Source organism: Sturnira hondurensis, unplaced genomic scaffold, assembly GCF_014824575.4.
Source record: "Sturnira hondurensis isolate 20B ecotype Veracruz unplaced genomic scaffold, ASM1482457v3 Scaffold0023817, whole genome shotgun sequence".
NCBI lineage: Eukaryota > Metazoa > Chordata > Mammalia > Chiroptera > Phyllostomidae > Sturnira > Sturnira hondurensis.
The window spans coordinates 10157863-10183882 of record NW_028096448.1 but is presented as its reverse complement, the minus strand read 5'-3'; the positions used below and the strand labels follow the sequence as shown (position 1 = coordinate 10183882).

The 26020-nt window shown below is 41.0% G+C and overlaps 1 long non-coding RNA gene across 1 annotated transcript in view; it reads right to left on the bottom strand.

Annotated features, from left to right (window-relative positions):
• Positions 1 to 648: 648 nt before the first annotated feature.
• Positions 649 to 26020, bottom strand: part of LOC118981202 (uncharacterized) — a 96521-nt gene continuing 71149 nt past the window's right edge. Inside the window, exon 3 of the long non-coding RNA XR_005065300.1 lies at positions 649 to 688. This is a non-coding gene — a long non-coding RNA (uncharacterized LOC118981202). The remainder of the gene's footprint in view (positions 689 to 26020) is intronic.

The following is a 26020-nucleotide window of genomic DNA, read 5'->3' as shown; positions in this document are numbered from 1 at the left end:
CAAATTTGTTTTTAATCCCCCCAATTTTATTGAGATATAATTGTCATACAGCACTGGATGAACTTGAAGTATACAGCACAATGATTTGACTTACATGTATTGTAAAATGATTACTACAGTAAGTTAACATACGTCATCTCATATAGGTACAAAAAGGGGAAAAATAAGGAAAAAAAATATTTTTTCCTTGTGATGAGAGAACTCTTGGAATCTACTCTCTTAACAATGTTCAAATGCACAGTGGTATACCCATAGTTATCTTGTTGTAGAATGCATCCCTAAGAGATTTGTTTTTCCAGTACCCATCCCTCAACTGGGAGTTAGTAAATATAGACTGGATATTTGATTTGAAGGCATTATAGTTAACTATTGTTTTAAGTGTGAAAATAGTATTTATGTTTAAAAAAAAAAAAACCATGAGCTCTTATCTTTTAGGAGATACGCATTGAAAAAAATTCTAACAGGACAGAGTTGACATCTGTCATGTACCCAGCCTCCTCCTACCCAGGCAAGGAAAGAAGAACCAGAACAGTGACCATTAGGATTTTGGGGCAGCCCAGCAAGAGCAAACACCAGGCTATAACCACAAAGGGAATCAGTGCAATCCTTTATCTGGAAATCTTCTCCACCCAGAAAATCTCTTACCTGAACTTGCAGGTGCCGGTGCTTCTGAAGTCTCCTGAGAGTGCTAGGAGAGAAAGGGAAACTGAGTCAAAAGTTGCAAGAATGTACAGAAGGAAACAGTAGAGTGAGGTTTTAGTACACATCTCTGTCTACCTACAGGCAATTTTGGAAAGCTGTTTGTTTATTAAGATTGGCCTTGGAGTTGACTGCTCTGGAGCCATGCCAGGGACTCAGTTCACAACGGTAAGCCGTCCTCCTTCCTGGAGAAAACTGGGAGTATCTAGAGACACATGGTTTTAGCACCAGCTCTGCTACTCCTATTCTAAGGCAGTGCAAGCACGACATTCTCCCTTTCTGGGTCTAGACTCCACTATCTGGAGAATGGAGTATTTTATACGTTCTCCGTAGTGATTCCCAAGGCTAATAGTACATTACATTTCAAAAAATACTGACCCTAGGACATAATCGGAAGATAAGAAGGGGAACGACCACGAATATATATCCTAGACCCTACACAATTATTTCTGTAGCGTATTTTACTTAGGCTCTGAAATGGGTTTTGTAAGGTGAGTCTTGGAGCAAGAGAAGACTATGAACAAAGAGCCTGGCTAAGAGTGTGCAATTACATGCCCAAGGTGATAGGACTAGCACTAGCAGAGCCACAGATCAGAACCAGGAGCTGGCTGATGCCAAGGGAGAAGTTCTTCCCACTGTACCAGCAATTTCCACCTTTCTCACCTAGTGGCACACATAAACTAATTACTAAAATTCTATGGCACACCCCCAAAACTTTTTTTAGCTGATCTAACAAAAAGCATAGGTATAATGTTGTTTCATTCACACCAGACAGTTCTCGTTGTGTTGGCTGCTGCAATTTTTTTATTTGACCGTGTAGCAGAAAAGAAGTCAGAGCCTCTGACTAAAAAGTCAGGCACTGCATATTTTAAACATTCTTGCAGCACGTCAGTTAAACATCACTGCACTACACACCATGGGTGATCTACTCAGTGCAGTCCTGTTGCTGGTACAGTCACATTAAAACCATGAACTTGGACTCCAAGAGTGTATTAAGGGTTATTTGCTTAATGTGTCCCGACTTATCTTTTCAAAAAATCTGATATTTTATGAGAATATATTTGATCATAAAAAATTTCCAATAGAATACCCAGTAAAATTAGTTTATAACACTTCTAATTTTTTTGTCTCAGCAAAACATGACCCCAAAAAAGAGTAAAGACAGAGTCTTAGAACATGTTCAATGTACACTTCTTCTAATTTTTTATTCAAAAATTTATATTTGCCTTTCTCTAACAGTTTTCACTTTAAAAAAAGAGTTTATAACAACATGTTACATCTGAACACATGGGAGAAGCTTGGAGATTTTGCTCTCTCTTAAAATCTTTAGAGGCTAAGCCCCAAAATATTCATTTCTAAGCACCTGGTTCCAAAAGCAAAGTTCTTGGCAAGTTGTGAAAGAGTCAACTATTTCACACAGTGGCCATTTCTTTTTTAAGGAGAAATAATTTTCTAGGGATTAGCACTACACTGCATTCCTGTTGGGCCACGACAGTGAAGCAGCCCCGGTGCACACACTGCATCAAGCAACTGTCTGGCTCACGGGGCCTCAAGGTCATTTTTCTCTCACATAGGAATTCACATAATTGGCTACGCACATTTCGTCCTGTGAATCAGGAGGCAAGACAGCCTATTAGATAGATCAGTGGTCTGATCCAGGACACAGCTGCTCTGCTCCCTCCAGGCTTAAAATAATTCAGCACTATCAACCTCCCCCATTAAGTGCAATTAATTTTACGAAATGGAGAAAATAAGCATGGGTAAACAAAATGGCTGACACACACTTCGAGCAGCAGAGATACCGACCGTGCACGGGGCACCAGCTGACTTGCAGGTGCTAATGAGGGGGTTCTGGAAAGACTGCATTAAAGAGAAGCCTACATTTAGCCAGCCCTAACCCCAATCCAAACTTTTCTCCCACACCACAGCAGGAGGGCCTTACTAATTGGAATGTGCTGAACACGTGGCCTGGAACATGTTTCTGGAGAGCACATACCTCCAGAGTATCCTGAATATACTTCTCTCCCTCTCCCTCCCTGCCTCCCTCTCTCCCTCTTTCTTTCTCGCCCCCCTCCCCCTCCCTCCCTTCTCACCCCCACTCAGATTTCTTAGCTCTTAAAAAATCTAAACATGCACAATAATAAATGTGGTTTTAGAAATTCAAGTACATGTTTGTGTGATGGTTAAAAAAACAACACAGGTGGAGATCGTTTTTATAACACAATTTTCCCCGTAGGACCGACGGTAATGACCAGAGATAGAAACAACAAAGCCGCCTGGTGAGAAGGGGCCCTCGATCACATTAGCTCGTAGTTCAGAGGAAGATGGTTGCTCTGAATTTCCCTTTAAACATAGCAACTTCAAAAAAATCCCTATTTTTTTAGTACATCTTTATGTAGGGAAGCCTGCGTGCCTTTGAAGGCTCAACACAAAACAAACAAGAGTCTTTACAAGTCCTGTCTGACCACCCAGGGAGAATCAAATAGTATTTTTTTTTCCTCCAGCAGGCCACCCCAGGACACCACGAATAAAAAGGAAAACGAGGAATTCATCATGTAACTGGGATGTATTTTTCTAGTGTAGCTGCTACACTGTTTTAATCTAAACATTATGGTATATTATTCACTAGCAAAGCCAAAGGAGGTCTAATTATTTGTTTATTGAGCAGTATGTTTTGAAATAGCAGAAAACAGGTTAAAAACAGGTTAAAATAGAGAGGACAGGAAAGAGGGGAAAGATTAAGGCATTTTCTTCTCAAAGTCCGGAGGACTGAGCAGGGTTTTTGGGGTTGTTTTTTTTTAGTGCTGATGTTCAGAATGGCAGGACAGTGGAGCCAGGGCCGGGTGCTATTCAGTACAAAAGCCTGGATGAAACTCTCAGAGGCTTTGACCGCAGCAGACACTGGGGAGGAGTTTTCTCAACATCACACCAAATTGCTGAATTACATGAAAGTACTTTAGAATCAGAAGAAGGCCTTACAGTCATAAACATCCTGAAATGTACTCCTCTAATCACGGCCGTTCCTGCACAAAATCTCCATTTGGGCCTCACAAAGGCCAGATCCTGTAACCGGGCTTGGAGAGCCTCTCCTTTCAAACCCCAGGCTGTCTTTCTTGCCAGGCTCTGTTCCTACCACTGGGTGCAGAGTTCCAGGCTCCTGACGTCCCTGCTGTTGCCCAGGGATGCAGGCCCTTGGCACCTGGCCAGCCAGTGCGGATGGTCTTTTAGTCATCTGAGGTGTCCTGTCTCTTTCCTGACTCAACCTTTACCACGTAAGGATAAAGTGGGGTTAACAGACCTCCTCCCAAACCACAGCTCTGCCGATTACCAGTAACAGCCAGATGACTTTGGACAAATTACTTAATCTCATTCTCTGCCTCAGTTTCGTCATTTGCTAAATGAAGATAATAAAACCTATCTCACAGTTGTGAACTTTAAATGAGACGAGGATGATAACTGATACTCATCAACGTGGTATGTTACTTCCCTCCACTCAAATTAAATGCCACCTTCTCCCAATCCCCGAAACTTCTTTAACACTGCAGCTAAAAATAACCTCCCCCTTCTCTAAATCCCCTTCCAATTTCACTGCAGCTGCGCTTAGTTCCTGGCCACTCCCAGTCGCATTACTGCTAGCCCTCTATATGTCAGTACGCCCGCCAGACCACATGCTTTTTGGAGGCAGGATCCATGTTTAATTCAAGCCTGTATTCTTTCCAATGTCTTACACAATCAAACTGTGAGAATCTCAAGAACCCAGGATTTAAAAAAGGACCCTCTATATAATTTAGACAAAACCCATTATTCTATAGATAAGAAAACTGAGTCCATGTCAGATAAATGACCACACTGCTGGTAAGTAATAAAATGTCTTCCCACATGACAAACATTAATAGGTGGGTGGATGGACAAATGGACTGAGGGACAGACCAACCAGCCATGAGCTACAGCATCACACGCACCCCCTACTGGGGACCTGGCCTGCAACCCAGGCGTGTGCCCTGACTGGGAACCAAAGCAACTACCCTCTAGTTCACAAAGTGGCACTCAGTCCACTGAGCCACAGCAGCCAGGGCAATCATGCTTTCTTTATCTACTAAAAAATGTTTGCATTGCCTGGTGTGGCTCAGTGAATTGAGTGTTGGCCTGTGAACTGAAAGGTTTCCGGTTTGATTTCCTCGCCGGGGCACATGCCTGGGTTGCAGGCCAGGTTCCCCGCTCCATCCCCAGTTGGGGGAGAGCAAGAGGGGCACCAGTCCGACGTATCTCTTGCATGTTGCTGTTTCCCTCCTTCTCTTTTTCCCTCCCTTCCACTCTCTCTAAAAGTAAATAAAACCTTTAAAAAAAATTAATGCCATTTCTTTAAAATTCATGATGAAGTCCAGGTTACAAAAATTCACCCTGCAAAAGGGTTTGAAGTAGTATACCTCTTCAACAGCAGGACCTCTTAATGTAAAATATCATTTTAAATAAAATATTTTTATTTTATTTAAAATAAAATCACTTAAAAAAATTTTTTTCCAAATAAACAGCAGCTCACCTCCACCTTGTATAAGCTCATTGACGCCACAACTCTTATTGAAAGCCAGCACTTTGGTGCCAGTCACAAGCTTGCCCCCACAGACAGAGCATCCCCGTGAAGAGCTCACAGCTCAATGTCATTTCCTGCTCTTCTCCATTCTGCCAACTCCATCTGTCCCAAAATTGATTCAGTAAGGTGCTGTACCGGCATGATAAACCCTATCACAGACATAATGAGAGAATTATGGAAAGGCAGATTGCAAAGCACTTGGCAAACACTTAAGTCTGAAGGTTTTGGATATAGGAGCCCATTTCCCTTCACTCTAAGATTCAGGAAATGTTGCAATCTTCTCAGATGTCAGGAAGCTCCAAAGACTTGGGGCAGGAGAAGAACTTCCCAGAATGCCTCACTACAGAGCCACGCAACTGACAGGAAACAGCCTCGGGAAATATTCCGTAGTGTTGCTACACGTTCAAAAAACGCCCACCTCTATCCAGACCTCTCAGAACTTTGAAACTAAATGGAAATGCAATGTGGGTAATACACCAGCTAGAAAATTATGGCGTGGGATTGTTGGGACTGGAGATCGATGAGGAAAGCAAGTTCATGGGCGTTGAAGACCACACACAAAACAGTTCTCCACAGCAATTTGCTAATCACTGTCCTCTCCCTGGCAAGCTTTCAGGGCATGCTGGGAGCACCTGAGGGGATTCAGGGAGGGCTTCGCTGTGGTACAGGCTCTGTCCAAGATGAACAAGGGGACAGTTCACATGTCATTTCCCCTGACGTTGTCTCTGACATCCTGTCTATGGCAACAGTACTTCTGGCAATATCTCCAGCACCACACTGCTTTATTTCTTTATAGCAATTACTATTACCTGACATTAAATTGTATACCTTTTTTCATTACTGCCAGTCTCCTCTGGCAAAACAGAAGCCTCTTGAGGGCAGTGACTTTGTTTTCTTTACTTCTATATCCACAATACATAGAACCGTATGTGACACAGAGTAGGTGATGCACGAGTATCGATTAAATGACTAATTGCTATCCCCTTCCCAGATAGAAACTTATTAATGGAGACGCAGTGTTATTAAGCTACTAACATGGTTCCTCTTCCCCAATAAAACATTATTGGGTGTAAAGTAAAACCCAGTTTGAACCTGGCCTCTCTCTGTTGATACCTGAGGTACCTCAGGAATAAACCCAGAGAATGAAAGAAGTGTTTCGAATGATCATACTGGGACAGCCAGTGTGCAGAGGGAGTAACCTGGGCAAGATGGGGTGGACAGCCACTTTAACCCTGAAGCAAAACCAGATTTGAGGAGGGACACCTTTGACTAGAGTCACTGGGCCACTGCAGATGCAAAGGACACACAGCCTGCTGCTGGGAGCACACGGGCTGGACTGAAGAATGCCATCCTGCCTAGGCGGTGAGGAAGCTGCATGGGGTGACATTCTCTGCCTCGGGCTACAAGAGCCCCACAGACATCCACCATGTAGGACAAAGTCAAAACTGTCCAAGAGAGCCTACAACTGGGGACAAAGACAAAAATCAGGTTGGAGGCCTTCGCTTTAGAAAACAGTGTGCTGATTGATCAACACACAAAGTACAAGGCCTCGCTGAACAGAATACTATGAAGCAAATGAAAAAGAATACACTTGAAATAAGGCCTAAAATCACAGTAATTTTTGCATGTAAATTTTTTAAACTATAGGAAGGTAGAGTTTTACCTTGTATATTTTTCCTTCCTTCTATTATAAATCCCTTTTTCCTGCAAAAACCAGAATTAGCAATATATAGGTTTTTCAATTCTAAATTACTTTAACTTTTCACAAGCACATTTGTCTACAATAAAACTTCAGTTCAGCTGTAATATATTACCTGAGAAGTTTTTCTTCATTTTTCTTGCTAATTCAAGAATAATTCAACAATATAACAATCGCATAGTGGGTCCTATCCTCCATCTTTTTCCAAATAGAGAAATTTCCTCAAAAAAAAACCCCCAGCTTTACATGAACAGATTTTAAACAATAATAATAAACTGCAATACTTCTAGAGTGTAGGTACATCCTACAGACACAATGGGGTTTTTTTGCATGCTTTTCCACTGTGTGTGTAGGGAAATGCAATAAGCACGTTTGAAAGTGTCATATTTTCTGTACACAATAAGCAAGCCTCACCTTCCCCCATCTGAAAAGGCTGATTTGAAGGACTCCCACCTTGTCTGAAATGGTCTCCAAATAGGAAAAGGACAAGCGTGAGATCTTTACAGCCTAGAAGGGAAATAAGCACTAAATGAGTAGTTGAGGGAAAAAGAAAGGGAGAGAGGGAGAAAAGGAAGTGGGGGGCAGGGGGACTGAAATAAAAGATTAAGCAGGGCAGGCGGACACAAAGCGGAGAAAGAATTCAGCCACAAATGACCTTTTGCACTGTGATTGCAGGAAACACCTCAGATACCTTCAGACCAGGAACCAGCCTCCTAGCAGAGGGCCAGGACATTCCTGGAAGATAATGTAAGCCACCTTTTCTTTTTCTTAAGAATAGCAGCAGCATCTGCCAAAATACGACTCTGACCTGCGCATCTCCTTTTTTCCTCCCCTGATAATGAGTGAGCTCTCCTTCTATCACGGTAAACAGGCCCCTTTGCTCCTCACTCTACCCCCATTTTCAACCATCATCAACAACAAAGACATTATCATTAAGAAGGCTTGTCAACCTGTGGCCCCATGCTAGACACTATAATCCAAGCCCCAACTTCCCAAAGAAATTCCTGTTTGGTTTTACAAATTTTACCACCAGAAAAACTCCAGGTCCATATCCTATTAACAGCAGGTCTGTGGCTTTGGATAAACAGGGCAGCACATTTTATAAGCCCCTAAAAATCCAAGTGAGTCCTCTCTCACTCAAACACTGTCTGCGAGTGCAAGCATGAAATAGATTTCTAAACCAAGTCTTCTGGGGAAGGTCCTCCTTTCTCCTTTTTCCAATGCATTGGAGTTGTTTTCGCGACCCTGAAAAGGCACGATCTTGTTCCAACACTGCCAACCAGAGCTCAGTAAATATCTGAGCCATGTCTCACGGACACACATTAAGTAATCATGTCCCAGGATAATTATGCCAGACACATCACTTTACCCAGGGAAATGTTCAGGTGCAAAAACTAATAAATGGAAAAAAGAAAGGGGCCCCATGATTTCTGCTTCTCAGAGACAGAGGAAGTCTTCCTCTCAGCAAATGCATATGTTAAAAGATCATTTTTCTTCAACACATTTCTCATGTTTTAAAATACTGTGAGCTGTGAATTATCTATCTTAGTCCAGAAAATAAATTTTTCTGGGATTTTCTTGTAGGGAAGTTCAAATGATAGAATAATATTTGATATTTTCAGTTTTCCTGAAGATCAGAAGGACTTTCAGAATAATGCATTTTCCCCCCCTCAACAAAGGCCATCTGCAAAGCTTAGTCTGCTGAAAAGAATCATTCTGACAGTCTTAATGTATTCTTTTCAGGAAAGCCCTGTTCAGAGAATTCCACAGGAAAAAAAAAAATCAGTACCCCAGGACAGTACCAATCTAATCATGATAGCTTCTTGTAAATAAATGAGGACAAAGTATTTTCTATAAATTCAAGATATTAGAATGAAGCAGACACAGGAGTGATAATCTTGAGTATTATACATTTTTCACTTTCCCTCAATGGACCAATACGAAAACAAATATTTGAAAGACCTGCAGTGTCTCAGAGAACATCTTACAGGAAAGGTACTTTCAGAATCCTGCTGGAGGACAAAAGTAACCCTAAAGAAAGAAATATAAAATTACACCCTCATTGTTAACTGAGAACAATAAGCACAATAACAAAATAATTATAGTGTATATACTAATATACCAAGGCACCTCTCATCCAGGACTCAGAATGTTTTCTAAACATTCCCTTTACCGAGATGACAGAGCTACGAAATTAGAATATGAGGGATTTTAACGACTCATCCTAGGTCACACTGGTCAGCTGCAGGGGTAGACCAAAATGCAAACACTTTATTGTGGTCTACTGATCTAAAAAAGTAACCACATGACTATTTCAGAGCTATTTCAGAACTACATTCATATTAGTCCTTCTGTTAGATTCTGATTTTGCCCCTTTTTCTGTTTCCATTACCCCCACCATAGCAAGGAAACTACAGAAGAACCCCAAAAAGTTTCTAAATGTTCTCCCTGCCTGGAAACTATCTATCCATGGATGGATCGATCAATCAATCAATCTATCTAACTCCCTTTGTCCTACACCTGTCTAGCACAGGAGATAAAGCAAAGCTTCCTCAAACACCGATCTTATCACAGTCTACACCCCAGGACAGGAAGTAAGATGGTTCCGCATTGTCTCTCAGAATATTCAGAGTTCTCCTCATCCACCTCATGCTTTTGTCATTCCTTAGCATACACCTGACAAAGTCATTTCCAGTTCTCCTCATCCGTCCCCTAATGTGTTGTCCGTGCAGCAATTATATTTCTTCTTGCCTGGGTTCTAAATACACACCCAGTGGCGAAGACACTGAAGCTGAAAAGAACCCTGAAAAGAGCCCCCCTGCCACTCTCCCCACAGAGCCAGGATTGTAGACACCCAAGTTCTTCTTCACATTTTTAGGGATGAGGAATTCAGTGCTCTAAAAAACAGTGCTCTGTCAGGCATTTTAATCATGAGAAAACTCCTATTTGAGTTTCTGAATTCTTAGCTGAATGTTTAGCTGTACGCTCACTGGTCCATCCACCCAACAGGCCCAATACTGCACCCCTAGATTGATCTATAACAAATCAACTTCTTCTGTAACAAAACGATCTCTGCAAAGAATACACACAATTATTAAAAAGATTATTAAAACCTATTAAAATCCAGATGATATATAATCTGTAAAATAGACAGATTGGTCTTTCCAGATAAAGACTAGATTTTCTTTTTTTCATATACTTCCACAAAAACAACATACTGCAACAGATCGAATGCAGAAATAGATATGAGAATCCAACCAAATTCTATTATACCAGATATTAATGTTAGAGATTTGGGGGGGGGGGGAACAATGCTACTCTACACACCCTTCTGAAAATATATTTATAAAGTATGTTATTTAGTTTAACATAAATTATTAATGGATTTGTTATTGCTATTTCTAAAGTAATTATTAAATATTTTTTAATTCTCAGTATTAATTTCTCTAATACTACACATATCAATGAATAAAGTTCACATAAACTAAACACAAAACGGGCTTTGCAATATTGGAAAACTCTCTGTTATATTTGTCCCTTAATCTTCTCAGCTCCACGCTCATCTGCTGCTGCCACCCTTCAATGATGCTCATCTCCCTGGGACCTGGTTGGGAGATCCTCTGCCATCCCAAACCCCTCTCCTGCTCAGGTGCTGCTACTATGCAGGTCATACACAAAGAGAAAGGGACCACGTCTGTACAGCACAACAGGGAAATAAGANGTTTTGGGGGGGGGGGAACAATGCTACTCTACACACCCTTCTGAAAATATATTTATAAAGTATGTTATTTAGTTTAACATAAATTATTAATGGATTTGTTATTGCTGTTTCTAAAGTAATTATTAAATATTTTTTAATTCTCAGTATTAATTTCTCTAATACTACACATATCAATGAATAAAGTTCACATAAACTAAACACAAAAGGGGCTTTGCAATATTGGAAAACTCTCTTATATTTGTCCCTTAATCTTCTCAGCTCCACGCTCATCTGCTGCTGCCACCCTTCAATGATGCTCATCTCCCTGGGACCTGGTTGGGAGATCCTTTGCCATCCCAAACCCCTCTCCTGCTCAGGTGCTGCTACTATGCAGGTCATACACAAAGAGAAAGGGACCACGTCTGTACAGCACAACAGGGAAATAAGACAAGGGGTTTGGGCAGCACTGATGAGCTTGGAGACTCTCGGCTCAGGCCCCTGCCCAAGGCTGTGAGTCGGATGGGAAGCTCTATGCTAATTTTTAAAGTTACTCTTAAAATTTGGCACCGAAAATGGAACCCATTCTGCACAAACCACCTGAAGTCCAATTTATTTCATCAAGCTGTCCCCCAATAACGAAACCCATCACTTACTTTCTTCTTCCTGATTACTATGTGCATATTATCTGCTTGAGCTGAATTTGAGATTCCATGGTCATGACATGTGACTATATTTACTTTAAGATTTTCCCAAATGAGCACCTTATTTCATGTACGTCAGATTCACTTTCCCAAAATGACTACAACTTCCTAAGGGGTTGTATATCATCATCCTCATTATCATTATGCCTGAAAGTACACAGTACTGGTCTGGGCATATAGGAAGGCCTCCTATAGGTATTTGCAAAACTGATTACACAGCCTCTGGACCGGAAAGCCATTGCTTAGAGGCTATGGTCTGGTTCAAAAGATATAAACCTCACCTGAAGAGGAAGTTTATCATTCTGCCTGTTTATTCAGACAGAATCTAAACAATGACACAGACTTTCAGACTGGAAAACTCAGTACAAATAAACGCTTCCAGACAGGTCCAGATTGAAAAGGAGGGCCGTGGAATTCCTTCTACATATCTGGGTTATTAGGCCCAGACACTCGTCACTCAAGTTATAAACACTATTAAATGACATGGCATAGTTTTATTTAAAGCTATGTTTGCTTTCAGATTAGACTTTAACATTTAATAAATTTCCCACCAGACTAGGGTAAGAGCGAAGAGTATTTTGACTTAAGCTTTGCTTCAAGTATGAAACTCAAGCTGTGCTAGTTAAAACAGGCTCTAGTCATAATTCAGCCACACAGTTAGGTCAAGACTCTTGGATTCCCCTAATCCTCTTCCTCTAGGGCTTAAATGCTTGGGAATTCAGTTCATTTACATATTCTTCCTTGACCACAAAGCTGAATCACAGGGTCCTAGCCAAACTCTTATCTCACTCCCCTGGACGCAAGCTGACTCATCACCCCCCCACCACCACCACCACTCAGCTCAGAATTCACCTTGGAGAGAGCGCACTTGAAGGTAACAATCAGGCCACAGAAACAGAGTCGGGGCCTTCCTCCCCTGGAGATGAGACCTCACTTTTCCCCTCCTCTCCCACTTCTCTTGGTGCAAGCCTGTGAATCTGAAACTCTGATAGATTAATGAGAAGTCGGCACTGGTCCCTCTGGACTCGATCCATTTTTAAGTGAGCTATGAGAACTTGGACAGTTTACAGATCCTGGAGGAGTGAAATATGAGGAGAGAAAAGGGACTTTGACACATGCAGAGAGACTGATCTCCAGGACTGGGGAGAAGCGAAGGAAAGAGAAATATTAAGACAGGAAGCATAATACGAACTTAATTGACTGATTGTACCACTTAAGAATAAAGACGGGCTTCTCCACTGAAGTTTGAAAGTTGAGTAGTTAATATAAACTTGTAATTTAATTTTTAAAAAAAGTCTTGTGGCCAAGGACAAAGGAAGGACTTTAGTGCTGCCCTTGAATTCATTCATCTTCACCTTCACTCAGCTTGTCCTGTCTATGCAAGGGAGTTAGCATAAGAGAAAAAAATAATTTTACATGGAAAGTAAAAGATAAGGTAAAAATAGTTATACTGTGAAATAGACCAAGTTTGCCCTTCCTGCTTTTATGAATCCCTGGCAGAAAAAAAATGATAATTCTGAGATGACCTGGGGCAAAGGGCAGAGTAGGCCTGAGGCAAATTTTTAATGCAGACCTTCAGGGGAAAATTCAATCCCAACTCTGGTTCTCTCTAAAACCAGAATTTCTACACAAATCTATTCTGTTCACTAGAAGCCAACATTATTCTGAAGTACCCCCAACCCATGAGTTTGGCTGGTACTGAGGGGTCTACCAGTTTCGATTCTATAGTGGTGCCTTTAAAAATCAGAAGGGTGGAGAGTGTGGGGACAACGGAGATTGTTCAGTTCATATTAATATAAGCATTCTAGTCTACATTAATCTGTTTTTTTTAACCAGTAAGTAAAATAATTTGAAAGAAATGTAAATAATGTCGGATTAATACCTAATTCGATGCTGGACACTTATAGGTGCTCAATAAATTATCTCTGGGTGAACCACTGATTTCTTAAAAACATCAGATTTTACTAAATAAAGACAATAAGTGGAAGATCGTCTTTTCATGAGCAAGGAATGTGGAGAAAAAAATCAAAATTATATTGCTGCTTAAATTTCTCATAGGACCATGACAAAGGGAAATGAGAATCTAAAAAAAATAGTAAAAACATTTCATGATTCACAGTACTTACATTGTGTGTCTTTCAAATTAACTGATTCTGTAATCAGTTGTATCACCACTGTGAAATGAATACGACTCAAAGATAAATGAATATTGTGTGAGCTGAACCCAGATTGTGCCACCAAAGTTCTTTGGAGACAGCGGGCTGGTAGTGTAAGTGCTAAAGATAATATTAAGAGAAATGGTTCCAGTCCGGCTGCCTTAGTTCGAACTGCTGTTGCTACAGGGTTTTTCTGAATGCGCATAATGCTCAGATTTTCTCCACTCCCTACCATGACTGAGATTAGCTCCTTCCTCTTGCCTTCCCACTGTCTGTTTTTGCTGACTATTGTCTATGGGCTTGGTTTATAATTTTTCATTATTTTCTAAAGACCTTCTACTTCCTAAGTAAATCTTGGTGGGGTTATTATTTTCCATTTAGAAATAAACCAATCTTTTCTAAATCACTTAGCTACAAATTCATGGAAATATCTCAGTTTGGGTAAGCACTTTACAGTTTTTTCAAGTTCCACTATTTAAAAGAAATTAAATGTTTACCTTCTCACTGACCCATTTTAATTTTCTGAGGGCACGGGGGACATGCTGTATAAGGTTGCATTGCACTCCCAATGATGTCAAACAAAATAAGGCCAAGTGGACTTCAGACAAAAGTATCAAACTTCACCTGAGTTTTAAACAAACAAAACCCCTTTCCACTAAATTAATTCAAAAAGGAAGATTAATTCTGTACATCTCTGGAAGGCTTCACTTCTCAAGTTACAAAAGTGACTATCTTTAGTAAATTCCTACATAGATAACACACACCACTTTTTCTTGGCAATTCGTGCATTGGCTTTCCAATAAATCCATTTTGTTAAAACACTTCTCCTCCACTTCAACTTTGGAGCCAAAAATAAAGATACACTATATTGCTCTTTACTACATGAAAACCATTTTCAAATTACTTTTACATAATGATGTTTACATAGATTTGAATAAATGAAATTAAAAATGTTTATTCCTATAGATAAAATAAAATAAATCAGTATTATCCCATCCAGGCAGACCAAATCAAGGTGTTCAGGGTCCTCAAGAAAGCAAGGATTGAATATGGCTCCGGTACTCACAATAAAACAGCAAAATACGTCTTGAAGGCAAGATGCCCTGGTGGGCAGGCTTCCTCAGATCCTCAGGACAAGCAAACATGTGCAGGAGGACTGCTGGCTCTGAGAGGCTAGGGAGGATGGGTTCCCTCTGTGAATCCGCAGAGCAGTTAGGGGCAAAAGGCCCCTGTGATTGAAGAGGCACCAAGACGAAAGGCAAGGGAACAACCCAAAGCAGATTCCTCCTTCCAGAGGATGGTCTTTCAGGCCAGTCCAAGCTGCTCAAGACTTTCGCGCAGCCCAAAGAAGGCTTAGTTCTTGTCACTGTTTGTGGACCTGTAAAGACAGAATGCGTTTTGTCTTTTTGGGGTGCTGTTCGCTTCAGATTTTCTGTCTGAAAAGTGTTCCATGCCATATCCAGTTCACAGACACACGACCCCTAGGGCTTGTGGAATTCTTTAAATAAATCAAATACGAAACGCCTTCTCTAACTCTAATTTATTTAGGAGAATTAAGTTTTGTTGCATTTTTTTTTTTAAAGAAACTCCATTCCGTTCCATCAAATACCATAGTGCCATTTTAAGAATGAGGAAGATCTAGATGTTTCGGCTTTGAGAGACAACCACAGTAAAATATATGAACGTGTGGGGAAAAGGCAAGTGTCACGAGACGCGGCTTAGCCACTCACATGCATCCAGGGGGCCTTACGTGATAAGCCGGTGGAAACATTTAAAGGATAGATGGATGGATAGATGCTTGGTTGATATTTTAAATGACTGGTTTATCTGTGAACAATTTAGTGTTGGGTTTGGTCAGTAGTGGAAGAAAAATACAATAGTTTCACTGAAAACTACAACACAAGCGTTCACAAGCAAGTCTAACTGCTTAGCAGGTATGAGTCAATTTCTTTGCAATGACAAGATCATCTGTATTTTTGACTTATTCTACTGCTTAAAATAACATCAGTAGAAGATCTAGGAGTTTTTCTCCCCTTTCTGGTCCCTCTATACTATAATTCTTCAGCAACTTTCCCATACAAACTAATTTTCAAAACACATCAGAAGAATTTATTCAGACTAGCACATTCCAGAAAGAAACAACAAGAATTTAGTCATGCTTTTTAAAATATATATATTTTTTATTTATTTTTAGAGAGAGAGGAAGGGAAAGGGGGAGAAAAACATCAATGTGTGGTTGCCTCTTGCGCACCCCCTACTGGGGGCCTGACCTACACAGCCCAGGCATGTGACCTGACTCGGAATCGAACCAGTGACCCTTTGGTTCACAGGCCAGCACTCCATCCACTGAGCCACATCAGACAGGGCTACTCATACTTCTTTCTAAGGATTTAAAATAGTCCTGGCCTCTACCCCAAAGAAACGCAAAATCAAAGCTTTATGTCATTTCTATTGTAGGCCCTAAAGCAATCCTGAGGAGAAAAAGAAAATAAATAACCTTTAGGCAGGGTGCTCTGACTTGGGGTGAGAAGGGGAAGCAGACGACCCTTATTTCTCTTAACATCAATCAGAACTAGCAGCGTGTCTACCAAGATAAATAGTCATAAAAGCAGCAAAAGTGTTTCCCTTCCATAAAGGTGTTGGATATAAACAAATAAAATATTTATAGGCTCTTAAAACACATATTATTTCTATTTCTGCTCTCTTAGTAGACAACAATTCTGAAACACTTAGACTTCATTATCAGAACAATAACCACCCATCTGAACAGCTAACGCACAATCTTTTGCCAATATTTAGTGAATAAATTATGCTAGATCATTTTACACTAGAGTTATGCCAACATCATTGATCATTTCTTTTTTACTACGTCCTTTCTTTCATTGAAACAAATGAAACTTTACTTAGAAAACTCCTAGTTCTAATGTTTACCTATCTTGTGAAAGGCACACAGTTTTTCTTTCAAAACAAGCCTTTTCTTATACTAAACTGCACTCTGCCAGAATCCACAGTTCTACTGCTGTCTCACTTTTAGCTACTCTGAATTCTAGTCATCTTTTAAGGATCGGCTGAAATTATCTCTTACTCCCTAACAAGGTTCCGTGACCCTGAGCACCCTCTTAGAGGAAGTCCTGTTTTGTTGCTATCTATTATTTTGGCACTTAACTATAAACTCTTTTATCCATAACTTTTATGCTTCAAACATCCAAGGATTCTCCTTCCACTTGACTCTAGTTCCACAGTTTCTGGAAGGAGCAACTATGACACACTTTTTTTCCTTTCTTTCCTTACTGCATACCAGGCATTAAGCCAACACTTTTGGAATGAATGAATGAACGAATGAATGAATCAAACAAAGAAAAAATAAACGAGTATACACCATGGCTTTTCAAAATGAGCTTTGGAATTAACCACCCATGTGTTACATGATTTTCCCACAGATGTTCCAAAGTCCCCTTAAATTAACCAGCTAATTAAAGGGAGCAATGACTAGCATGTTAAAATGACAACAAAAGATTGTTATATGTTGCACCTTACTATAGTACATTTAGAAAAATGACTTAGTTAAATATAATGTAGTAATACTAATGTTCTAGGGTATAGGCTTTCAGTTTTGCATTTTTAGAGTTCCATAGTAGGAGGTAAAACAATTAATGCAATATATATACATTTAACTATGCATTTTAAAAAAAAAAAACTACACATCTCCTTACAGTATCACATGTCCCAAACAGAAACTTTTAGCCCAAACAGATGAGTTGCTGCTTTGATTCTCATTGGCTTGAATGAGAATAGCCTTCCAGAGCTTCCATTGGCTAGCCTTCCAGAGCTTCTCACAAGGTAGCCATGTAATGTTTATAGGTGTGCTTTGATGTTTATAGATGTGCTTTCATACTGATCTCCTCAGTCCTGGGTTGGCTGCAAGAGGCCTGAGTGGCCAAAGCCCTGGAAACAGTTGAAGCCACTGGGCCAGTCCTCTTTGGCCAAATGCAACCTTACCTGTTTACTCCTGCATGTGTGCCATAAATGTGGAAAAGCATGAGAAACAGCCAGGATGACTCTTGTACTTTGTCACTGGGTTGGTTGGTTGGTACCTGCGCCTTGCCCTTTGGCACAGGTGGTCAAAGTAATCAAAGCCTGCTGTAACATGAAACAAAAAAAATTCCACAGACTGCTATAAGACAGATATGTAGATGGAAAGCTAGCTAAAGGGCTTAGAATTTGAGGATATTCTGCACAAGTGTATTTGTTGTAGGGAAAATAAGTATTATTGTAACAGCTGATCCCAGATCTCTCTTGGGGAGGGAACTGCCTTTATTTAGGAAAATATCTTTCTGAGCCACTTGAGGGCAAGGGGAGACAAGAGAAGGATTGGCAATTTATAATATCCTAGAGTCTGTGGATAAAGGACATCCAGGAACCTATTAAAGAAAAAGAATGTTTACTATAAATTTTACATTATTGGCATTACTATGATTTTAAACTCCCTCAGTATCACCAAATTTCCATTAAAATCTCTATACTCCTAACACGTTGTGCGATTTTCTTTTTCTGTTAAAATCATGGCAAGGGGCCTGAAGCTCATGTTGGAGTTTGTGTAGAGAGAAGAGGAAGGCTCTGCAGGAGGTGAGATGAAGAGATGACGAGTTTAGCAAGATAAGGAGCTCAAAACAAGAAATGGCCAGAAGATCCCTGAAAACTCAGACATCTTGAGAGGGTGGTAAGGAAAATGAGTTCAAACTTCTCAAAATCTACGAATGAGGATAAGAGGAAATCTTAACTAAATCTTAAGACACAAGCCAACAGCTATTCCGGGAGATACAAAGTAATAGGTGGAGATATGATGTAGATAAATGTGCAGTAAGAGACGCGGCTGGTGATACACAATGTTCCTACCCTGCATATGCGTGTGCACATTATACAAAGGAGGCTTAATTTAGCTCCAGGCAACCTGCGTTTGAACAGGCTCCCTTAGCTCCTCAAACTTAAATGTTTCTGAAGTCCAAATGTCACTCAGTTGTATGTGTTCGCTGTTAAGTCACCAATCACACACATACCCCCAGAGTCCCGTAAAAAACCCATACTACTGCGAAGTTTGCAGGTCTACTAACAGAACGATAAACGATTATACACCTTTATTTCTCAAAGATGCAATATTTTCATAAAATTATCCAGTTCTTAATGAAGGAAACTGACCCCTGCCCGTGTGTCTTGGTTGGTTGGACCATCTTCTCCTGCACGGAAAGGTTGTGAGTTTGATTCCTCCCCAGGGCACATACCTAGATTATGGGTTCAACCCCCAGTCAGGGAGTGTGTGGGGGGGCAACTGATCGATGTTTCTCTCTCACATGTCTATCTGTCTGCCTCTCCCCTTTCCTCTCTCTCTATAAAAGCAACGAAAATAATGTCCTCATGTGAGGGGAAAAAATAAAGTAAAACAAAACAAAATAATGAAAACTGCCTCTAACCTTCATGCACATTGGGTTAATGTCTCATGAAATTGCTATTACTGACCTGTATATTCTGAGTTGTATTTCCAATCATTAGAGCGGTGTCTGGCACTGAATTATTCACATTTTCTTAACATAAATCACGTGCTCAATGATTGGCATGTTGCAGACAGCTGGGCTTGGCAAGAGCCAGTTTCCTGTCTAGTCCATGTTCCCAAGCTACAACCATCACACAACGGAGAAGGCTGTGTCCTGAATCTTCTGGAAAGTGTAGAGTTGCTTACAAAGACACTCACCTTGTCAACTTGCTCATTCTGACTTCAGTAGAAGTTGGGCCTTTTCTTCTGGGGTTTAAAACCAAGGTAAAAAGCAACTGACATGTTTTTTTAACCAAGTTATAGTTTTAGTATAAATGGAGATAATTCTGACTAGAGTAAAATATTTTTAATACCTGTATTTTTAGAGTTCTCAAGAAAAAATAAAGATCTTTTGCTAAATTAATCTATTGTCTGATCCTCCTAAACTCAACCAAAGCCGATGGTGTAAAAAACTAGCAGTGAAGTAGTTAAAAGCTCTACTCCTGTCTTTAATTATGTACAAAATGAATGTTCGCATGCAGACTTAGTGTGTTCACAGAGCTATGGAATAATCCACGGGCCTAAGCACCTCTAATTCCTAATTGACACAGTAGTTTTTAATAGTATTTCCATAGTGTTCAGTAAAAACACTGAGACTGCTGTCTGTTTTTTTAAAGGCCCATAATATGAAGTCATAATTAAAGAAATCAACTGAGATCTATTTGGAACACTTTTTTTCTCTTCCTGAAAAGCCACCCATCCTCCCATTTGGAAAACACAATGGTGATTTTCATAGCATGAGCACATCTGAAAACTTTACTAAAGGGGAAAAAAACCATGTCTTTGTGGTAACATGTTCCCTCTCAGATAAATATGCCACCGTTATATCACTAGATAGATCAGATTCCATAGCTTTTCAGTTTAAAAAAAAAAAAGTGTCTTATACACCCTTGTAGTGCAGTAAATCTGAAACCTGCATGCAGACAAATGGAAGCCATCTTGAAAAGTAAAAGAAATAAATTACTTTGGTAGAAAAAAAGAATTATAGAGCACAGCTACACTGAAAACAATAGCTATAGGCAGAAAAAATGACAAGACATATAGCAGCTCATTAAAAATTCAGAGGATATTGGAAAAGGGAAATTTAATCTGCCCCCCCTTCACTAAACATGCTGAAAAACGTTTGACAAATACAACATACAAACTGTGGTCTATAAAATTTAAAAACTCACAAATTCTATCTTCCCCAGTCCCTGTTTCTTCACAGAATCGAGGGGCTAAATGCAATCCATTTACTAAAAGCTTATCTAGACAGGGATTAAAGAGAATACAGATGACTAGGGAAAATATTGGTTAACGTGGCATCAAATGCTCAAAGCAGATGTTTTAAGTTACCGACATGCCTAAAGGCAGTGAAGTATATGCCTCTTTATGTTGACCTCGCCACGTTCCCGAAGGGTTGGAGCCAGCTAAAGTGCTCTATGGCCATCACAATGTCACAGATATTTAAGAAATATCGAAGACTTTAAACGTTCTTCTGGTCCGGCCCCTTGTTTCCTGGCAAATAATCATTGTTCCTTCTTGGGAGCAAACTCAGCTCTGGAGCATTTAGGTAACTTTCTCTCCTGACAGGGCTGCCCTCTTCCTCCTCCCCACCCCTCGGCCCCCACCACCCAGTCAGCTCTTACGCCATCACCCATTCACATTTCACTCTCATTCATAATGGCCACAGGATGCAGAAAAGGTTACAGTCCAGAATACAAAAGCTCAGTCATTCAACATTTATAGGGACTGCTGTGTCTAGGGTAACGAGAGAGAATAAAAAAGAAAAAAACAACCAGCGCCCTTAGGAACCATGATTGTGAAAATTTTTTTCAAATGGTTTAATATTGACAGAGAAATATACCAGGAATCACTGATGGGGAGCAAATGGAATAAGAGGGTACAAGAAATGCAGATGAGAGCCATGGTCAGGATCAAGGGCTTCTGACAAGAGAAAGGGCCTCCCTGGCCAAGGATCTGTTGGGAAAGTCACGAGCAAGGTGAGGAAAGACTCGTGCAAGCGTAGAGTTGGGAAAACTGCATTTTCTGGGGTATACTTTAAATAGCTAATGTGACCAAGACACTGTTACAATTCCTCAAACTTCACAGGCAGCTCCTAAACTGACCTTCAGAAGTAGCACAGACATTTTAATCATCCTCAGCGGCCCCAGTGCACTAGAATCAGACCCTCACCCCTCACCCCAGGCTACAGTCCTTAGAGAACTTCCCAGCCCTCCCCTTCTCCCAGTCCCCGGCAGTCACACTGGCCTTCACAGGACTCCTCACACCAAACTCTTTTCTGTATCGAGGCCTTTTCTCTGCCTGCTCCCCCACCTGAAAAGCCTTCCCCTCTGACATTCCCAGGACCGGTGCCTTCTTGTAATTCAGACCACAGTTTAGATCACAGGCCTGTTCACAGAAGCCTCACCTGATCTCCCATCAGCAGTGCCCACCCTGGAGCCTTCCTATACATGACTCTACTTTAATTCTCCACAGAGCCCCATCTGGCATTTCAATATTTTATCATTAAAATGAGTACGGTCAATCTCCATTAGTCACAGACTTTCTATTTACAAACTTGCCTCACTTGCTAAAATTTAGCTGTAACCCCCAAATCAATACTTCTGGCACTTTTGTGTTCAGTGCAGTTTTTGAGGTGCCGGACACACAGGTTCCCAGCTGAGCTACAAAGTGAAGCTCTGCTTTCCTGTTTTAGCTCATATCATAAACCAGTGCTCTTTCTGTGGTCTATTTAGTGCATATTTGTCACCTTTCTTCTTTTTTTATCTGTGAGTTTGCTGTTTACAATGCCCCCAAGTGTGGTACTGAAAAGGGCAGGAAGGGCATGGGGTGCCTTAGAGAGAAAATACACGTGTGTCAGACAAGCCTCTTTCAGGCATGAGTTGCAGAGCTGCTGGACATGAGTTCAATGTAAAGAAATCACCAATATATACTACATACAGTGTTTTCAACAGCAACACACACGAAAATAGAGTTATGCATTCTTCAGTTGATGAAGCTGCAACCAGAGACTCTCAGGAACCTCGTCCTACATTTCCCCTAGGAGCAACGTTCCGTTTCCGCTAATTCTGTGTTCTCGGTAACTCCACAGAGAAAAATTACTGCAAGTAACAGGAACTGAACGCGTTCACTTTTAACATATGTGTTTTATGTACTTTGGGGGTTCTCCAAAGGCATCTTGCTGAATTTGTCTATTTTGCTCCTACCAAACCAGACAATGGCGGGTGACAACAAAAGTAACAGAAAAATGACGGAGAGCTTCACTTTTGTCCTTAATTAGGTTTCCAATAAAGTTCTACATTCAGATAAAGTGGTTCACACACCATGCCATAATTTATTTTCCCCTGCAAGCAGGAACCAGGTCTGTCTTGTTAAGGGTTGAATCACTATGCCTACCACAAACTGAGCTCTTATTAAAAATCCAATGAATGGGGGACTTCTGCCAAGATGGAGGCATAGGTGGAAACACGGTGCCTTCTCCCACAACCAAGTTTGAATACAAAAAGGTTTGGAGAACAAAGACACAGCCAAAGAACAGAAAATTGAATTATACGGAAGTCCGACAACCACTAACCGTTCAACCAGGACGGTAAGAGGGGCAGAGCCAGGAGTAGAGCAGGGTCGGGCAGGAAAGATCTTCAGACCTAGGCGTGCAAGTAGCCCAGACTCAGTCAGGGTGTGGGGCAGACTGACCGTGGTCGCACATTCACGCACAGTGAGACAGACCACGCAGGCCCCAGGGGGTGAACCCAGTGGAGGGCTAACAGCGGTGGCGCAATCAGGTGCAGTGGGACAAAACGTGCGGGCCCAGGTGACGGTGGCAGCTGCAGCACTGGCCACCTGTGGGGGCCGCAGCAGGAGGTGGCAGACGGGACACCATTGCTCCTCTGTGACCCCACCCCCACATACAGTGTCACAACCTAGCGACTGAGTTGCCCTGTTCTGGTGAACACCTAGGGTTCTGATTCTGCTACGGAACAGGCACGAACAGCCCAAAAAATGGCGCAAGAAGAACTCAAAGTCCCAGAGCCGATAACTCTAAGCAACCGAGAGATTGCCAGCCTCTCAGAAGCACAGTTCAAGACACTGTTTATCAGGATGCTCACAGAATTGGTACATTATACTCACAAATTAGAGGAACATATGAAGGCTAAACTAATTGAAATAAAGGGAGATGTCTAGGAAACCAATAGTGATGGAAAGGAAACTGGGACTCAAATCAATGGAATGGACCAGAAGGAAGAACAAAACATCTGACCAGAAAGGCATGAAGAAATGAGAATTCAAAAAAATGAGGAGAGGCTTAGGAACCTCCAGGACATCTTTAAACGTTCTAACATCCAAATCATAGGGGTACCAGAAGGGGGAAAGAAACAGCCACGAGTGGAAAACTTATTTGAACAAATAATAGAGGAGAACTTCCCCAGTCTGGCAAAGGAAATAGACTTCCAGGAAATCCAGGAAGCTCAGAGAGTCCCAAAGAAGTGGACCCAAGAAGGAACACACCAAGGCACATCATAATTACATTAGCCAAGATGAAAATGAAGGAGAGAATCCTAGAAGCAGCAAGGGATAAGGGGACAGTCACCTACAAAGGAGTACCCATCAGACTGTCAGCGGATTTCTCAAAAGGGACCTTACAGGCAAGAAGGGGCTGGAAAGAAGTATTCCAAGTCATGAAATCCAAAGACCTACAGCCAAGATTGCTTTATCCAGCAAAACTTTCATTTAGAATGGAAGGACAGATAAAGTGCTTCTCAGATAAGGTCAAGTTCAAGGAGTTCATCATCACCAAGCCCTTATTATATGAAATGCTAAAGGGACTTATCTAAGAAAAAGAAGATAAAAAATATGAACAGTGAAAGGACAGCAAACTCACAGTTATTAACAACCACACCTAAAACAAAAGCAAACCAAGAGGACAGCTAGATCAGGAGTGGAACCATAGAAATGAAGAACACATGGAGGGGTTTGGGAAAACATATTCACCAATGACACCTCAGACACCTCAGACAAAGGTTTAATCTCCAAAATATACAAAGAACTCACATGACTCCACTCAAAGAAGACAAGCAACCCAATTAAAAAATGGGCAAAGGACTTGAACAGACACTTTTCCAAGGACGACATACAGAGGATCCAGAGACACATGAAAAGATGCTCAATATCACTAGCTATCAGAGAGATGCAGATCAAAACCACAATGAGATACCACTTAACACCAGTCAGAATGGCTACCACAAACAAAGAAACAAACAACAAGTGTTGGAGAGGTTGTGGGGAAAAGGGGACCCTAGTTCACTGTTGGTGGGATTGCAGACTGGTACAACCACTATGGAAAACAGTATGGAATTTTCTAAGAAAACTAAAAATGGACGTGCCTTTTGACCCAGCAATTCCACTATTAGGAGTATATCCTAAGAACCCTGAAGCACCAATCCAAAAGAACCTATGCACCCCAATGTTCATAGCAGCACAATTTACGATAGCCAAGAGTTGGAAGCAACCTAGATGCCCATCGGTCAATGACTGGATCAAAAAACTATGGTACATTTACACAATGGAATTCTATGCTGCAGAAAGGAAGAAGGAGCTCCTACCCTTTGCAACATCATGGATGGAACTCAGCATTATGGAAAGCATTATACTGAGCAAAATAAGCTAGGCGGTGAAAGACAAATACCATATGATATCACCGTTAACAGGATTCTAAACAACAAAACAAACAAGCAAGCAAAATGTAACCAAAGACACTGTAATACAGGGGGTGCTGACAGGGTCCAGAGGGGAGAGGGGAGAGAATCACAGGGGAAAAGGGGAAGGACTCACATGAACAAGTATAAAGGATGCATAGACAATAACTAAGGTGGGGGGCGGAGATGGGAGGGAGGTGGGGTACACTGGCGGGGCAGGGCTGAGAATACAAGACAGAAAACTGTACTTGAACAAGAGTTAAATAAAAATTAAAAAAAAAGAACACATGGAGGGTTAGCAACAGGGGAGTGGGAGGAGGAGAAGGGGGGAGAATGTACAGAAAATAGCATAGACAATAGGTAGAAAATAGATAGGGGGAGGGCAAGAATAGTAGGGGAAATATAGAATCTAAAGAACTTGAGACACGTGGTTATAAACTAAGGGGGGGAGAATGGTGGGGGAGGGAGTGTGCGGGTGGAGGGGAATGAAGGGGGGGAATAGAACAACTGTAATGGTATAATCAATAAAATATATATTTTTTTAAAATCTAATGAATGGCCCTGGCTGGTGTGGCTCAGTGGACTGAGTGTGGGCCTGTGAAGCGAAGGGTTGCTGGTTTGATTCCCAGGCATGTGCCTGGGTTGTAGGCTGGGTCCCCAGTTGTGGCGCATGGGGGGCAACCACGCACTGATGTTTCTCTCCCTCTCTTTCTCCTTCCCTTCCCCTCTCTCTAAAATATAAATAAATAAAATCTTTAAAAAATCAATGAATGTATGAAATACTTACTTTATGCCAAACAAAATCCTATCTCTTATACTTCTTTCCCTTTCAAAAATATACATCAAATCTGAGGTACTAAATTCTTGTACCCATTTAACTTGGATGGGATAAAAATTTTGAAGCAATTATGCCACAGTAAAAAGACCAAGAATGTCAACAACAGTGACTTGAGGTTAAATTCTAACTCTAAATTGCTACCTGTGTGAGCTTGCATAGTTTATTTTCACTCTCAGAGCCTCATTTTTCTCATATTCAGTGATGTTCTAACTAACAATAAGGATGCGTTCCAACAAAGGGATCGTGAGGCTATTCTGTCATTGTGCAAACACCACGGAACGCACTGACCCAAACGAGGACGGTATGGTGCACACGGAGGCTGTCTGGTAGAGTCTACTGCTCTCAGGCTATAA